We start from the raw sequence: 18848 nt of genomic DNA, 5'->3' as shown, positions 1-18848 counted from the left end.
TTCTCACTTGGTTACAAATCTTCTTAGTTACGAAATTATCCAGTTTGTACCTACCATTACTCAAATTCATGTTGACGGATTCGGTATGTTTAATAAGACTGGATTCTATAATGTTCCTACTGTCAATTGAATTACAAGGTAATATTGAGGAGGCATTATCCCAGTCAAAGCAATGCTTATTATCCCTCAAATGAACAAACAGAGCATTGGATTCCTGGCCTGTCCTAACACTATATTTACCTGTCTGGCCTAAGTAAAACATATTACATTCCTTGCAAGACAGAGAGTTTAAACCTAAACGCTGCAAAGGGAGGACTCAGAACACGACTAACTTAAATGTCTACTACGCGAACAGTAGAAGTATGAGAAACAAAATGGATGATATTAGGGCCTTGGTATGTACCGAAAAAATCGATATAATAGCATTCACTGAAACATGGATCAACCTAGACTCACGTGAGTTACCTGTCGAATACCAAATTGCGGGTTACAAATTGTTCCATACCGATAGGCAGACCAGGAAAGGAGGCGGAGTAGCAATCTATGTCAGGGATAATCTGAAGTGTGAAATTAATAAGGAAATAAAAACTGAGCGGAATACAGAAACAATTTGGATAGAATTAATCGACGGTAGGGAAAAATTAATCACAGGAGTAATATATAGACCTCCCAATCTTGATAGAGTAAATGAGCGACTTATCTGGGATGAAATGCGCAGGGCTTCCATATACAACAAAGTCTGTATAGTAGGCGACTTTAACCTTGGCCAAATAGATTGGACTGACCTTACGGGTAACTTAGAATCAGAGGATTTTCTCGAAACGACCCAGGACTGTTTCCTAAGTCAACATATAACCGAACCCACCCTGGGTAATAATATACTCGATTTAGTTCTGTCGAACAGAGAAAACCTCATTAGCAATGTCGAGGTAAGGAACGAGCTTGCAAACAGCGATCACAAAGAAATTAGATTCCAGTTAGATTTTCAGGGCAGACGTAAGGAAAATTCCACTAAAGTACCAGATTTCAGAAGGGCAAACTTTGACAATTTAAAGAGGCAGCTGAGGGAGGGGGTGTCGCGCTTGGGGGTGAGCTACATGACCTCGCATGAGGTGACCTCACTCAATGCACCCACAGAGGGTGACCTCAAGGTACCAGGAGACCCAACGGTTGAGACTGACCTGATAACGAGATCTGAGATTGCCGAGTTCCACGACAATTTAAATAATGAGTTACTTAATGCACAAAGGCAGAACATACCATACAAAAAACTCAGATGAGACAACAATGACCCTAAATGGATAAATAATTATATGAAGAACATCATTGGCCAAAGGAAGGCTATAAGTAGAAGGATAAATCGTGGCGAAATTTACCTCCGGGAATATTATAAGGTATTGGCGAGTAGGGTTAAAACCGAGATTAGGAAAGCTAAGAGGAATAATGAGGTAAGGATAGCAAGGGAGGCAAAGACAAACCCCAAAGGATTCTACCAAATGTATCAAACTAAAACACGAGCAAAGATTGGACCAATATGGTCAGATACCGGTGAGCTAACTGATAACGACGGAGAAATGAGCAATAATCTGAATGAATATTTTTCAACAGTTTTTACCACCGAAAATGTAAACATGATACCCGAGGCACCGACTCTATTCAGAGATAGTGAAGAAAACAAATTAAGCGAGATAGTAGTGACTAGTAACGATGCTAGTAAGCAAATAGACAAACTAAAGCCTAATAAGTCACCTGGTCCCGATGAGATATTTGCCAGAGTATTAAAGGAATGCAAGGAAGAGCTTAGTATGCCCTTAGTAAAGTTGTTTAACCTGTCCTTAAAAGCAGGTGTAGTAGCAGAGTCCTGGAGGATAGCGAATGTAATACCGATTTTCAAGAAGGGGGATAGATCACTATCCTCTAACTACCGCCCAATCAGTTTAACATCAATAGTAGGCAAATTACGGGAAGCAATCATTTCAAACTCTATTCGAAATCACCTGGAGAAGCACCGATTGATCAATGATTCCCAGCATGGCTTCACAAGCGGGCGTTCATGTGGTATATCTCGACTTTAGCAAAGCCTTTGACAAAGTTCCCCACGAAAGACTAATTAGAAAGGTAGAAGCACATGACATCAAAGGTAATATCCTTAAATGGATTAGGGCTTGGTTACAGGACAGGAAACAGCGAGTGAGCATTAACGGCACTAAATCCCATTGGAGCAACGTCACTAATGGACTCCCCCAAGGCTCAGTACTTGGACCATTATTATTTATTATATACTTAAACGACATAGATATCGGCATAGACAGCAACATAATTAAATTTGCTGATGACACTAAAATAGGGCGTGTTATTAAATCTGACGAGGACTCCGCAAAACTACAGGAAGATCTAAAAAAAATTTTCGAATGGTCTGAAAAATGGCAAATGAAATTCAACGTGGACAAAGGTAAAGTACTCAGTATAGGAGATGTAAACAGGGAAACCAGTTACCAGATGAACAACGATGCCATTGAGAAATCCGACTGCGAGAGAGATTTAGGAGTAATGATAAGTAGGAACCTTAAGCCATGTAAACAATGTGCTTTTGCTCGTAACAAGGCTAATAAAGTACTTGGGTTCATGCAAAGGAGTGTTAGTTACAAGACTAGCGAGGTCATCCTAAAACTGTATCTTGCGCTTGTGAGACTACACCTGGATTACGCAGTTCAGTTCTGGTCACCGTATTACAGAATGGATATATAATCCTTGGAAAGAATTCAGAGGAGAATGACAAGACTAATCCCGGGCATTAGGAACCTTGAGTTTAGAGACAGGTTAAAGCATCTTAATTTGCACTCCCTCGAGAGACGTAGAGCGAGGGGCGACTTGATAGAGGTGTATAAATGGAAACCAGGGCTAAACAAAGGGGACATTACAAAGGTACTCAAACTATCCAACCAGGAGCGAACTCGTAACAATGGTTTTAAATTAGACAAATTTAGATTAAAGTGCAAAATAGGCAAACACTGGTTTGGAAACAGAGTAGTGGATGAATAGAACAAGTTACCAAATATCATCATTAACTCGAATACGCTGGATAGCTTCAAACATAGGTTGGATGTTTATATGAGCAATAGGGGTTGGGTGTAAAGGGGACTGCCCAGTATGGGCCAATAGGCCCGCTGCAGTTTCCGCCATTCTTATGTTCTTATGTAACCTTGTAAATGCAGCCACCTGTATTGTTGGGGGAGTTCTTGATTAACATTTGTTTAACAGTGCACGAGTTTTTAAATGCCACATTGACGTTCCAGGTTTTTCATTGTAAAGGAATTTGAGAGAAATGTTTGTGAAATGCTAATACTAAGAGATTCTTGTGGTCATGGATGGGCTTGGGATCGGTTCTATAAAAAAATTTCTTAGTAATGTTCAGGCATTTGTCTATGAAAGATCTAGGGTATTTAAGGTTCAAGCCAATATTATAGATATATTTATATTCCTCATCAATGAATTCCAGGCTGCAAATTCTCAAAGCACGTAAAAACATTGATGGAAATACTGACTGTTTGACTCTATTATGGTAGGTACAAACTGGATAATTTCATAACTAAGAAGATTTGTAACCAAGTGAGAAGGTTGGGTCAGCTTACCCTCTGACCTGACTACCGACTGCTGCGGTGCTTTTTGAAGATTAGTAGGGTCACTACCTAATAACCTGACTATTGTGGACTTGATCTCACCTTCCTCAACTGTATATATATTTGCCTTGTTATGTATTTCTCCTAAGTCTGTACTCACCCCTGAAGATATGTGTATATATATATATATATATATATATATATATATATATATATATATATATATATATATATATATATATATATATATATATATATATGCAAATAAATCACTGTAGGTGCGTTATATATAAATACACGAAAGTTTTAGCTTTCGTGTATTCTGAAGATGAATTACACGAAAGCGCTTGGGAACTCGTGTTTTCTTTTCCTATTATATATATATATATATATATATATATATATATATATATATATATATATATATATATTAACAATAATAATAGTAATTTTTTGGAATTGGTATGAGTGTTTTTTGTGTGTGTCTCAGTTTTTTCAAAGGTATATATTTTTTTATATAAACGGAACACTGTTTTGTTTAAATTACATTCAGGTTTGATCTGACAAAAACTAATCTAACCCAAACTACCTTAACTTTGCTCAACCTTACTTAAACCTTCGGATATATGATTTACCTGATCACAGGTTAATTCCTGATTATAAAGAGGTAACTCACCGTGAGGGTCGCTTGTTCTGCCACTAAACATTAGACCTAAATCACGTAGTCATTGCAGAGTAGCTGAAATTTCCCAGATTTTAAAAGACCATTAGTTTCAAGAGTGACGGAGACCGTGACTGTCAATAAAACCACCAAACTAGTTCCAATGTATTCGAGTACACAGACAACAGGCATATGGAGTCAGCGATGCGTATGTGTTTTTTCCGCGAACACCCAATCAAATGGCCGCCATCGTTCCCAGAATTCATACCTATTGGTTGTGTATGACAGCTGGAGGACCAGAGTGCAGTAAACAATCTACTGTTGCCGTGTTTGTCTTGTCTCTTCAACTATTATATTCTAAACGTTTCTTTTTCGGTTATGTTCGTTGCTTTCGGTTCTCTTTTACTATATATCTTCTTTAATAATATCTTGATTAATTATCTTTGTGTTAGTGCCGTGTTCCGTCAAGATAATTTAACATGCCTTATTTAAGTGATTATTATTGATTACCTGGATAAATATATTTGATGCCTTTTTATTTTCATTACATTGTAGTTGTAAAATAACTCCTTAGTATTGCTTCCTGTTCATAAGATTTTCCACAAATTTCTCAAACAAAAGATATATCCAGCCATCCATTATTTTTTTTTAATGAATTTCCAGTCCACCTTATATTTGGGTATCTTAGTAGTCTCAGCTTTTTAAGTCTATTTTAACAACACAGATTTAGATAGTTTCACTGTTGCAACACAAAGTCATGTAACACCATAGCCCGTTCATTACCGAGTTGTGTTGAGGCATCTTAAGGTGTGTATCATGTAGTACTGTACGTCTCTCTGAGTTATATGAGGACTTATATCTGACAGTGTTTATGAAGTCACACCCTTCACACCAGCGTCACAGTGGATTAAGTTATAAAGATTTGTGTGTTTGGGTCAGTGGGAGTTTTTTTTTTAATTTCTGTACACACACACACACACACAAAAGGGATGAATAAAGAACACTTGGTATATACCGTATAGTAATTTTATTTCTCACCATATCTTATTATTATTTATAGTTTTATATATTACACCTTTTTGTTGACTTCTTTTTATAGCTTTTTAATAAATGTCAACCTATGTTTTGGATCATTTCTGTCTTCTGTTTACATTCTATTATTCATTCAACAACTCCTGGGAATGTTAACCATCAGTAATAACTACCATAAACCACAGCCACAACACCAGGGTGATTAAAACACGTCAAGTGACATTTTGATACATGGTCATTTATTAATCTACTGTAACTTACATATATTACAAAATATCGGCTTGATTTTCCACGAATTTTTTTTTTTTGGATACAAACTTCCTAGTTAACCGTGCATCTATATACCTAACTACCCAACTACTGCTGCTGGTTGTTTAAGGGGGGTCCTCTCAGGGGTTCAAGTGTGGTGGCACGATACTGTTTCGTAAGGTCAAGCTTAATGTCTTACAGGGAGAAGTTACCAGTATGTTTAATGGACTTACAAAAAACACTCGCCATATCACTGTGAATCTTTTAAGGTGATTCATAAATAATAATCCGGATGATAATTCACCTAAAAATATAAATCCAGGTGAATTTTTGCGTCAGAAGTCACCTTAAAAGTACACAATTGATATTAAACTGATGGTTGTTTTGGCCCCGGTAAAAAGAAGGTTCTTCACGTCTCCTGTACACCACTTGACTACCTCAACCCTGTACCGTCCCCACCAGCACTGAATCACCTGAGATGACCCTGGAATGTGCATCTTTCTCTTACACCGCTACACAAGCCAATATAACTGCGTGATATAGTGACGTAATTCACAATCTTCAGGCTGTTGCAGCTTTCAATTAGGTACAGTTTGTTAGTGTTGATTTACGTGTTGAGTTCTGGAGGTGCTGCAGAGGTGTGTGTGTGTGTGTGTGTGTGTGTGTGTGTGTGTGAGCATTTTATGAATAAAGGTATTATTTTGTTTGTTGAAATGCTGCAACAACCTTCATTCATGTAGCTGTCTAGTGTTACTCATGCGCGTATGGACTCTTTTTCTCTCAATCCCCTCCTATCTCTCTCCCTTAATGTAATTGCCCCTCCTCACTCTCTTTCTCTCACATCCAATCTCTCTCCCTTACACCTTCCCCGTTTCTTTCACTTTCCCATTTCTCTTATGTACACACACTCTCTCTCCCCTTTCTTCTCTCACCTCGTTCTCTCTAATTAGCTTTCACTCACTCTCACTATCTCTCTCTCCCTACACAAGCGTCACGAGTATAAAACACATGAGTATACTAAAATATATCAAATCTACAAGTCAGATCATACGTAACTCTCTTCCTGCCTCAACCAGGATAAAGGCACGTCACTTTAGGCCTTATACTACCTGCCACAAGGACAGTATTGACTCGGCTTAAAGACTACCGAGGGAATGAGAAACACACATATGCCGGGGAAATAATTTGATTTCCTTCCCTGTGTGTGTGTGCGCCAAATAAGACCTTACTCGTCTTAAAATGTGGATAATGGCAAAGATCTTAGGTAACCCTGCACTCTATAATAAGGAAGAAGATCTTTAAGTAGGTTGCTATGCGGTTTGACGCGCTACAAGTGACAAAGAGGACTGACGATCATTGGCTGAGACCATATGAAAACCTAGCTATTATTGGTTGCACGAGGGCCTGCTGCCATTGGCTACTTCCACCTCCGCTTCTCAGCCAATTACCGCCGTTCATAGGCGCCCAAGTTTACATATTACCCTCGCCTCGGGCTCCGGAAATGTCAGCTAATTATGCTAATAAACAAAGCACGAGTTCCTTAGAGCTAAAAAGGAAGCTGTAGAGATCAGATTATAAATACCATCAATATGATATAAAGGATGCAGTGTACAGAGTTTCTCTCCCTTAGAAACCTTACTAGAACGGCAGTCATACAGCTCACCTGCAAACATCACACGAGCACACGATAACTGGGATCTATATTCTAAGTTGTATTTTTTATCTTGCATTTGGAAAAATGCTTCTCAATTGCCTTCTTTTAGTCAGTCAAAGTAATCTTCAGTTTCTTGATGAACTATCAATAGTCTTCTTTTATTGTGTTATTGATATTCTCTTAGGGTTTTCCATCGTGAAAAGGTAACAAAATCAACGAATCATACATTATTTGAACTCAATATGGAAATAATAATTTATCTAAATTAAATAAGATTTGTACTGGCCCCTCCCCCGAGAGGCGTACGTGCACCAGCGTTCCAACGAGTCAAAGGGCTTCTGCTTTGCGGGCCGTATGACGTGTATCATGGCGTAAAAGCTTCTAACTTTGACTTATATTAACTGGTATCTAATGATTTTTTCTATTAGTGGGACAAAAATTATCTGAGAATGATGAATATTTTGCAACTGGTTCTTGAAATATTTGTTGAGACATTGACACACACACACACACACACAAATCTTACCCAGTAGAAGGACAAATTATACTCTTGAACAGACCTAACATTAAAAAGATAAATTTGTCTGTCTGTCTGTCTGTCTATGTATTTTTCTGTGCCTCTGGATGTATCTCTGTCTACCTAAGGTGTATCTTTATCTGTCTGGGTGTCTGTCCATCTGTCTGTATCGAACAGCCAGCTCTTCGACCAGTTTGTTTCAGGATAATTCTGGGGAGTCGACAACAAGTAACCGAGTCATACGTGAAGGTGTTAGTTAGAACAGCTCCAGCTAGCCAGTTAAAACATGTTTTTCAACTCTCACTAACCTGACTATATAGTTTTTTCTGACTAACAAGACCGGTAGACGCCTGTTTCAGAAGATCCGTGGTAGGAATTTAGAAAAGTGACGAAAATCTTTGGAAAATGAATTTTTTTTGAACTAAAATTCACGTCAGAGCTGAGAGTCAGAACATAGTGTTCAGACAACTGGTGAGAAGTTTAGCGTTAAAGCGAATTAAAAAGTCCTTAATTGGTAGGAACTTTTAAAAGTGTTAATTAAAATAACAACAACAACTTTAACCTGACCTACTAAGTGATAATATAACCAGGTCTATTTTAAGCTTCCAGTTAAATATGTTCTGCCAATAAAAGACAAAATTCCTGGAAATGATAAAACATTTTTTTTTCATTATAGAGAAATAAATACAGAAAAAAAAATCTGAACTAGCGATACCAATCAGGTGCTCAGACCATTAATGTCCAATTAAAATGCAGCCCCGCGAAGAAACCCGACAAATGATTGGCCGGACATTGCCTCGGGGGCGGTACTCATGTTATTTTCAATAGCTTCATGGATCATTTCTTTGCGGCGTAAAATTGACCCTTATGTTGGGCGCAGAAGCACAAGACACATATACAAACGAAGGTGCGTAATTATGCACACAGACGTACATGGTTAGACACACACACACACACACACACACTCAAGACTTTGGGAGAGAAACACTGTGCCGCTAGTATTTAAGTCTTGGTTGAGTATTTACAGTAGCCGGGTTGTGGCAGAGTCGCCGGAACACAAACAGGAAAAAGGAGGAGCGAGAGGAAACACAAACAACACAAGGACTAACAAAAAATGGAATAGGATACATATTGATAATTAAGGATAATGTGGGCATGAAACTTAGGGTGATAATTGCAATGAATATAATGAAAGTAATGATCATACTTATTGATGATGTAAGTAGTGATGATAGTCATAATAATATTATTAATATTTCTTAATAATATTAATAATGATATTGATAATAGCAGTAATAATAATAATAATAAAATAATAAATCTATTGTATAGTATTAATAATTGTTTCAAAGTGGACACATGAAGTAGGAAAGAGAACTTTATAACTAGTACATAAGGCCTTGTTAATGGAAATTGCTCTTTATATACATGATACTTTGTTCACTCTAAGTTAGAAGTGGGTGATTGGAAACATGACGAGGATTGTAATTGGGATACTGCTGAATAATAATAATAAAAAAAGTAGACACGAGAGAAGTGTGATAAACAAAGCGAGTGGGATAACGAGGTAAGAGTTGGGACAGACCCCCTGGGACATCCTCCCCCCACGTCCCTGGAGTGGCCTGACCCTACCTTTGACACACCTCCCCCCGCTCGTGATCCCTTGAAGCGAATCACCCAAACCTATGTATAATAATGACCTACTTACCTAACATTATATTATCAAGGAAATGAGACTCTTTAAATTATCCAAGTTCAAGATCTAAAAATATATTGACTATATTCACTAACACTATGGAGTTAACCCCGACAGGACGACAGACTTACTCTCTATTCTGGTGAGTTAAGGCGTCAGTTTAGAGGCGCAAACATGGCACGATATACTTGTTTTTTGGTGTGTGTGTGTGTGTGTGTGTGTGTGTGTGTGTGTGTGTGAAAACAATTATATTATGTCTGTGGACCTAAAAATCAGTGTCGTGGTCGCTTTGAACACACACACACACACACACACACACACCAATAATACACATTGTGCTAGACTATGGGCCTTTTAACTGAGTTCTTTAAAGTCTGTCGCAGGTAAGGGGTTGAATCACTGTGTTCATTCATGTTTTGGTTCAGTTGTGGACGAGACGAGCTTGTACTCTACCGTGTGCGGTCAGCTGAGTGGCCAAAACACAGACATGTTCCATACGTGTTAATATATACAAATTTTCGGGACCTAACTAAAAAAAAAATATTATTTCTTTTTCTTTTGGCTCATGTTTTGATTTCTGGTAGTTGCATTCATTTAAGTGCTTCCTTCAAGTGCTTCATTCATTTAAGTGCTTCCTTCAAGTGCTTCATTCATTTAAGTGCTTCATTCATTTAGGTGCTTCAATCCCTTATATGTTTGTGTCAAGACAGGTAAGTTAGTATTACAATACCTGGATATACGAAACTATTAACCGTCAACCACAATAGACAATCGTAACATGAGAAATATAGTCATTTCAAGAAATTTAATTAGTCACCTGTAATGTACTCACACACACACACCATTTTTTTCATGTTGAGGAACGGTAGAATATTGACAAAAATGATCAAGTAAATAAATGGCAAGTCCGTTCTTATGTGCAGATGTTATACTTATAATACGAAGAAAAGTCACCTTGTTATTTAATACCATCTGATCAGTACTTTATATTATTGTTACCGGCGTCTTGTCATTTGACCTCATCTGCTCACAAGAACGGCCTCAATGGTTCTATCTACTAATATACGCAGCTGAGACTGTTAGCACATTGTTTAAGTCTGGCTGTAAATGTGAAACTCACTCATGATATTTGCGATACTAGTCATGAAAACTATCAAGGCAGCAGAATGCTATAGTGCCCAGCGTCCATATGCACGAAGGTTCTTACGGTGAATATCACTCGTAACTAAAGGTGTAAAAATGCACCTAACTGGTTAACATAAAGCTAAAATAAAAAATATCGCCCAATAATAACAAAGATATTGCTGAGGCCCTTCCTTAACTAGATACTTTCACTTAGCACCTCTTAGGAGACAAAATAACACCATAAAACAGTTGATAGTTAAAGTTGTTCCCAAACTACTGCTAAAGCAACTTATTTATCAAGTTAAATAATTTCAATATGATTTCTGCGTTAGTCTTGTGGATGTACAGTAATTATTGTATTTTAGTTTAAGTTCACCAGACCGTTATTTTCTCACACCTTCAGTAGTGAGTTATATTCACCGTACGAAACTCTGAGAATCCGGACCCAAAAGGATAAGAAGCTTTACATAAATTGTCTTAAAACGCCCTCACGCCTCCACCGCTGGTCGCTCAGTAAGCCTCGACATTCACAGTTGTTTCAGTGTCCGAGGAAATTCTGACTGATTCTGACAACTGGTCTGTTACATACTTGCTCGACAGGGCAGACAGAATGTTGTACTGTACTGTACTTCTCTGACTGAAAACGACGCGCCTAACGACCAATATATTTCGGGTGAATATAAACAAACAATTTAAGACGCTCTTTTCCTGAAACTTTTACTCTATCCCCCTGAAAATATTCGGGTACCTGGAAATTGATGTTGAGGAAAGTAGATTAAACGCTTACTTGCCTGGGTGTCCACGTCACTTCTGAAGGTAATGGCGAGTCCTGTTTAGCATATAAATGATCCACCGCGTTATCATGTAAAACCTGTCTTATATTCCCCTATAAAATTACCCCAAATTTGGCTTTAGGGATTAAGAAATGATTTAAAATCCTGGAGAGTAGGGGGAGCACCAGGGACGAGGCAGAGGTACCGGGTGTCCCCAAACAGCGGCTGATTGCTCGTACCGTAAAAAGAGCGCCACTGCAGGCAGAAGGCGGGCGAACATTCGTCTGGTGTAGCCTCCATCAGCTTGTTACTTTGGGATGCAGAGAAACCTCAGGCGCTGTTGATAGTGCATGCTGGCGCTGTGTTTACGGTGCAGGGCAGAGCCTCACCCCGGCCGTCGTCCACCTCCCTGGGCTAGCTGGCTACCTCCCACTCTCCCGTCCTGGCCTCGTTTTCTACATTATCTCATCAAAATCTTCTAAATACTAAGATCAGAATACAAAGTTTATCATCGTTGATGACTATACACATATGTGTCACAGTTAACCTGTCAGTGTGATCATTACAACCTCACGTACGACCAAGAGGCCACTTAATGCTACTAGTACGACAATGTAAGTATCTCCTTCATAGAGGCTAAAGCAGTACAAGGTTAAAAGAAGTTATACATCAACGGTCCACCGGACATCCACTTGTACGACAAAATACATTACATATCAAATATCTCATAAAAACTCAGTAAATATACATCTTTTCATTAATGTTTGATTCTTCTTGAGGTTGAACGATCAGTTTCTTTACAGTCACTTGGGACTGTCAAGAAACGTCGAAGGTCTCGTACAAAAACCTTTTAAATCGTCCAGCATGTGTTTCATCTTTCTTCATTTGACCTGAAGTGCCTTTTGATTCGCTTGATTTTTGTTTTGCTACTTGCTGTAATTGCAATGTCTTCAAAATGTGTAAGTCAAACCTCAGATCATTTCCTTCCTTCCTGCAATTTGTAATAACATTTCACTCCCACATTTTCTTTCAACTTCTTCAATTCCTTAATTTCCAAGCAAGAGAGAAGTCGCCATTTTGATTTTACTGCATATTTTGTCTGTGTAAGTGTTTTTATCTCTCATAAACATCCATCAACTCAATGATTCAATATGTCACTACTCAAAGTCATCGTGAATATTGTCTTAATGTCGACTCATGGCAACTGTGGCGTCAGCTGATCACAACAATAACAACAATCACATTACCAGCTGGTGAGGCCCCGACACACACGTCTTTATTGTATCGTCTGGGGGATTCAATCTCCACACTGGTTTAAAGTTCGCAAGTGAAGGAAAAGCAAAATTCAATCCAAACCAGGAGACATCCACCAAGAAGATCGTCGGGTAAATTCGACTCAAATTGCCAATCCGGAGAGCTGGTTTTTCTATTTTTTCTTCGTATTCTTCACACTCAAATATCTAATACTTTGTCAATTTAGATTTCGCCAACAGGGAGTACATCTGCGACACAGTGATTTGATTTCTTGGAATTGTTTGTCTTTTGTGGCCTGATTTTCAGAATACTTTTTCATTTTTTCTTCGTTTACGAAAACTCGTCTTGTAGTGTTGATATTTTCTGTTACAGATCTGTTACACCATTTGTCAACCTTTACTAAGACCAGAAATAATCAGTGTTTTTTTCTTGTTGCGTTATTCAGAATGAAGCGAGTCTTTTGTACATTATCATTCTTATTGTTATCAAATATATTTTAGCTTACCTCACTTATCTCGAAACACCATGTTTTTTTTCTTCAAATTTATAGCGTTATTTCCTAAAGTTTTGGTTGTTCCATAAGTTTTTTCTCTATAAACCACACGTAGTGGTAGTGGTAGTTTACACCATTTTGTACTGAGTAGTCAGTCCTCTGCTTTACCTGTTAAGTATATACACTGTCTTTAGACAACCACTCGTGTGAGTCATAGCTCAACCTCACAGTTCACTCCCGGAAAGATGGAGAAAAAATTAGCCGAGAGAACAACTCAAAAAATGCTCCCACAAAATAGACAGACTTGTTTTGAGAATGAGTTATTTACAAGCTCTCGAAAACGTTTCCCGATAGCGTTCTCAGGGAAAAACAAAACAAAAATACTTTCAGGAATTACCCCCAGAGAAAAAACACTTCCCTGAAAACGTTTTCAGAAAATTTCCCCCACAAAGGGGAAAAACTAATAGAAGTTTTCGTAATGCTTCCACAAAAGAAAAAAAAACCACTCCTATAAGCTGCGTGCGACTAACACCCTGAGTAGAACACCACAATACTGAGAACACTCACAAAACAACCTGAGAAAACGCAACTGCTTACTCATTGTTCACCTCACCTGAGAATGCGTTCACAATTTGCTTAAAAGAACGCAACTCTCACATTTCTTGTTTCTCTCTCTCTCTCTCTCTCTCTCTCGTATTCACGTGGCGGTGAAGAACACTCAGGGATACATAAAGTTCTGTTTAAACTTCATAAACTTATCAGTCTCATATATTTCTACAGGTGTAAAAGCCTTATAAAGCCTTAAAGAGTGCAATGGTAGTCTTAAGTCTTCAAAAAATAATCCATCTTAAGGCTCAAAAACAAGGGACACAGAGCCTCACAGAGAGTCATCAAATCGTATGAAACTCTCTAAAAGTCTTCCAAAGAGCCGTGTGAAAGCTTACAAACTCACAAAATTTCACATACTCTCACCAAAGAGGTCTCACAAAGCCTCATATAGATTCCTTAGGGCAAAGTCACGTTCTCACAGTGATATAGAGAGCCTGATCTAAGAGTTGCCAGCGTTGATCTGCTGGTTGTAGTCGGCCATCAGCTCCTCGAAGTTGTAGAGATACCCGCCATGTTGCTCCAGTCTGTCGGGGGGGCAGAATGGGAGGAGACATTATTATTATTATTATTATTATTATTATTATTATTATTATTATTATTATTATTATTATTATTATTATTATTATTATTATTATTATTATTATTATTATTATTATTATTATTATTATTATTATACACTGTAACATGACCTCGGGTACAGCCTCACTTATGCTGTTATTATTCAGATGAGGTGAATATACAGTATGATGTTTGCTCTCTCTCTCTCTCTCTCTCTCTCTCTCTCTCTCTCTCATTCTCAGTGGGATAACGAAGATCAACATACTATTATGATTAAGATATACAGAGCTTTGGAAAATACAGAGAAATTTATAGGGTAAAAATGTAGATTAAGATTGAAAATGTTGGGAACGATGATATATACGGTGCTGGTTTCTTGATTGTGTTCCCGAGTTTTTATGGACGTGATGGAATAAAGTGTTTTGTTTCAGTACAGGGGAGAGGGAAAGGAAAATTGGGTGGGTGGGTGGATTAGGTGAATGAGTGAGTGGGTGGGTAGGATTGGGTGAGTGAGTGGATGGGTGGGTAAGGTAGGAGAGAATGGGTTGCTAGGTGGGGAGGAGAGGGTTAATGGGTAGGTGGGTGGGAGGGAGGGAGTAAGTGAGTGGGTGGGTGGGTGGGTGATAGTGTGTGAGAGGGGATTTGAGTGGGTTTGTGAGGTGTGTGTGATAAGGCTTTGGTGATAGGAATATATGTGTGTTTGTGAAGGTTATGTGATGCTGTTGATATATAGGTTAGGTTAGGTTATGCCTCTCTCTCTCTCTCTCTCTCTCTCTCTGACACGTACACTCAGTACACTCACGCACTCAATGTAATTCCAGTACACACACACACACACACACACACTCACTGTAGTTCCAGTAGTCGCCGTCTCCGTGCCCGCCTGTGAGTATTGCCTCACACCATCACCACCGTCACGTTGATGATGAGGAACCCAACCACGCCACACACCGCACCTGTGGGGAGTTAGAAACCAGAGAAACAGTTTTAGAAACCTATGATGCCTATTTTAGACACAAGGAATTTTTTTTTGAGAAACAGGATGTATTTTGTCAGACGCTAATTTTAAAAACCAAGGAAACCTAGATTAAAAACCATATATACTTTCTTAGAAACTTAAGAAGCACACCAGGGCAGAAAACATTTCAATAACCAGTGAAGCCTAGATATGAGACACTTTACACAGAAACCTAGAAACCATGCCAGAGCAAAAGGACAGGGGGTTAAATTCAATTAGAAACCAGTAAAACGTAGTTAGAAAACACTCGGCGGGATAACTTAGAAACAAGACAGAGACCACATCCCGTGTCCCTCTTCAGCTACGAGGGCCTGGCGTTGTACACCAGAAATTCATGAGACAGAAAACAATACCCAGATTGAATTAAATGTTGGTAATCTTTTGTGTTGATCCAGTGTTTACTTCTGGATATATGTGAGCCAAATGGGGGTTTCACTACAAGCCGGATATCACACGTTGCCTCTTCAATGGGGGTTTGAATCAGCGACCAATGGACCGCCGGCTCAATACGATAACCACTCCACTACCACTGTATCGAGTCCTAAAAGGGCCCCAAACTCGACCTAACGTACCTGAACCATTAGTATTGGAGACCGTTCTTAGTCAACACAAGAAAGCAGCAGTGCGATGAACATGAAGCCAACAATAGCGTAAACATGTAATGAACAAAAAACTTTTCTACAGTAATTTAGAATAATAACAAACTGAAAAAAAATTAAACTGTTTTTAGGGACAAAAGTTGTTGAATGATGTGAAAATGCGGAGATTATGTAAACAACAATAACGGTGGGTGGAGCAAACACTAAAGGTGCGAGGTGGTGGGGGGAATGGGTGAGTGTCCCATGCCCCAGAGTACGACAAATATCACCATGACAACCGAGAATCATCACAAGTTCCTGTTTGGCAACTCACACCGATCAGCTGACAGACCCAAACATTGAGCGCGTGACTTGCAAGGTTTGGCTGTATATTTAGTGCAGTTGGTGTTACCGTTTCTACCGCTGTTGTTATTAACAGGGCGACACCAATAACAACAATAAATACAGATGTCAGTTACAACTAATTTTAATGCTACTACTACTACTACTATTATTATTATCGTTATCATTACTGCTACTACTACTACTACTACTACTACTACTACTACTGATAGGCCAATTGCATACATTGCCATTGCAACGGGGTATCCCTGTGTTGTTCCCTCGGTTGACTGTAAGATGGTATCACCTCGTAGAGCCTTGTTGTTTACTATGTAGAGGTCTGAAGGATTCCTATACGAATTTTCAACATACATCGCAAAGCTAGGACACTTGATCTTGATGTTGTGCAGTGCAGCCTTGCGGTTAAGTATGTTGAATGCGTTTGAAGCATCCACCAGGAGAACGGCCTCACAATCACGCTGCTCAAATATCAATCTCATGGCGTGAATGGCCGCCTCCCCACCAGCCTGGTGGCCAGCACACACTTGTAGGTTCCCTGCTGCTGCCCTGACATCATCCTTTACCACCTCCATTATGCACTTTCCGATGATCCGCCTCAGCACTTCCCCCACCCCTATAGGTCTACATCCTGGTTTCTTTTCCAGAGGAATAAGGCGGCAGGCCATCAGGGCCTGGAGGTGGTGGCAGCAAGAGGATGCAAGCTTTCTTGCAAGGGTGGCAATGGCAGTGCAGAGATCGCTTGCTACAGGGCCAAACTTGTTTGTGCTGATGATGACTCTCCAACCATTTGCATCCAGACCTGAAGGGCCGGCTCCTCCTCGAGTCTTCAGTGCCTTTTTCCACACCATCTCTCCTGTTATTTTCTCGAAATGGACAGCATTTGCTACTACTACTACTACCAACAAATAGAAGAAAAATATTCACTATTCTTGGAACAAGTGCTGCAGATGATGCTCCACATATTACCACCAAAATTAAGACGATCCCAAATTCCATGTCTGTAAAACTATCTGTATAAAAATCAAGTCAACTTTGATGTTTAATTAAACGTTGGGAATCTCGGTGTTTGGCGTCAATGAATTAAAGATCTTAAAGGTATTTTTGTTCTCCTTGACTTAATCAGATGTTAATATTGACTTACCTGCATAAATGTCTGCCTTGTGAGGTTGTGGCTGTTTATAGCTCCTGTGATGTTTATTTATAAGACGATGTCAAGTAGAGTATATTTGGTTTTCGTTAAAATTTTTAACTTGATACCGTGTGTCCTTTTACTGTTACACCCATACCCCTGTGTTAGTCAATTAACTCTTCACTCTCTCTCTCTCTCTCTCTCAGCACCACCACCCCTTCCCCCTACACACACTACAGCATCACCACCCCTTCCCCCTACACACACTACAGCACCACCTTCCCCTACACACACTACAGCACCACCACCCCTTCCCCTCACACACTACAGCATCACCACCTTCCCCTACACCACTACACCACCACCCCTTCCCCTACACACACTACATCACCACCCTTCCCCTACACACACACTACAGCATCACCACCTTCCCCTACACACACTACATCATCCACACCCCTTCCCCTACACACACTACAGCATCACCACCTCATCCCTACACACACTACAGCATCACCACCCCTTCCCTCTACACACACTACAGCATCCACCACCTTCCCTCTACACACACTACAGCATCACCACCTTCCCCTACACACACTAGCACCACCACCTTCCCCTACACACACTACAGCACCACCACCCCTTCCCCTGCACACACTACAGCATCACCACCTTCCCCTACACACACTACAGCACCACCACCCCTTCCCCCACACACTACAGCACCACCACCCCTTCCCCTACACACACTACAGCATCACCACCCCTTCCCCTACACACACTACAGCACCACCACCCCTTCCCCTACACACACTACAGCACCACCACCCCTTCCCCTGCACACACACACAGCATCACCACCCCTTCCCCACACACACTACAGCACCACCCCTTCCCCCTGCACACACTACAGCATCACCACCCTTCCCCACACACACTACAGCACCACCACCTTCCCCTACACACACACTACAGCCCACCACCTTCCCCTACACACTACAGCATCACCACCTTCCCCTACACACTACAGCCACCACCCCACTTCCCCTGCACAGTACAGCACCACCACCTTCCCCTACACACACCACAGCACCACCACCCCTTCCCCTACACACACTACAGCCACCACCCCTTCCCCTGCACAGACTACAGCATCCTCCCCTTCCCCTACACACACTACAGCATCACCCACCCTTCCCCTACACACACTACAGCACCACCACCCCTTCCCCACACCGCAACACCACCACCCCTTCCCCACACACACTACAGCACCACCACCTTCCCCTGCACACACCCAGCATCACCACCCCTCCCCACACACACTAGCCCACCTCCCCTACACACACTACACATCACCACCCTCCCCTACACACACTAGCACCACCACCCCTTCCCTCACACACACTGCACCACCACCTTCCCCGCACACACCCCATCACCACCCTTCCCTACACACACTACAGCACCCCCCCCACACGCATCACCACCCCTTCCCCTACACACACCTAGCACC

At 40.3% G+C, this 18848-nt stretch overlaps 1 long non-coding RNA gene across 1 annotated transcript; it reads right to left on the bottom strand.

Annotated features, from left to right (window-relative positions):
• Positions 1-5530: 5530 nt before the first annotated feature.
• Positions 5531-15197, bottom strand: LOC121876171. The gene is made up of 2 exons (XR_006090722.1): positions 15092-15197; positions 5531-14207 (listed from the first exon to the last, which is right to left on the bottom strand). It is a non-coding gene; the product is annotated as an uncharacterized LOC121876171 (long non-coding RNA).
• Positions 15198-18848: the final 3651 nt, after the last annotated feature.

The sequence above is a fragment of the Homarus americanus genome, unplaced genomic scaffold, assembly GCF_018991925.1.
Source record: "Homarus americanus isolate GMGI-L3 unplaced genomic scaffold, GMGI_Hamer_2.0 scaffold34921, whole genome shotgun sequence".
In the NCBI taxonomy this organism is placed as follows: domain Eukaryota; kingdom Metazoa; phylum Arthropoda; class Malacostraca; order Decapoda; family Nephropidae; genus Homarus; species Homarus americanus.
This window is presented reverse-complemented; position numbering and strand designations above follow the sequence as displayed.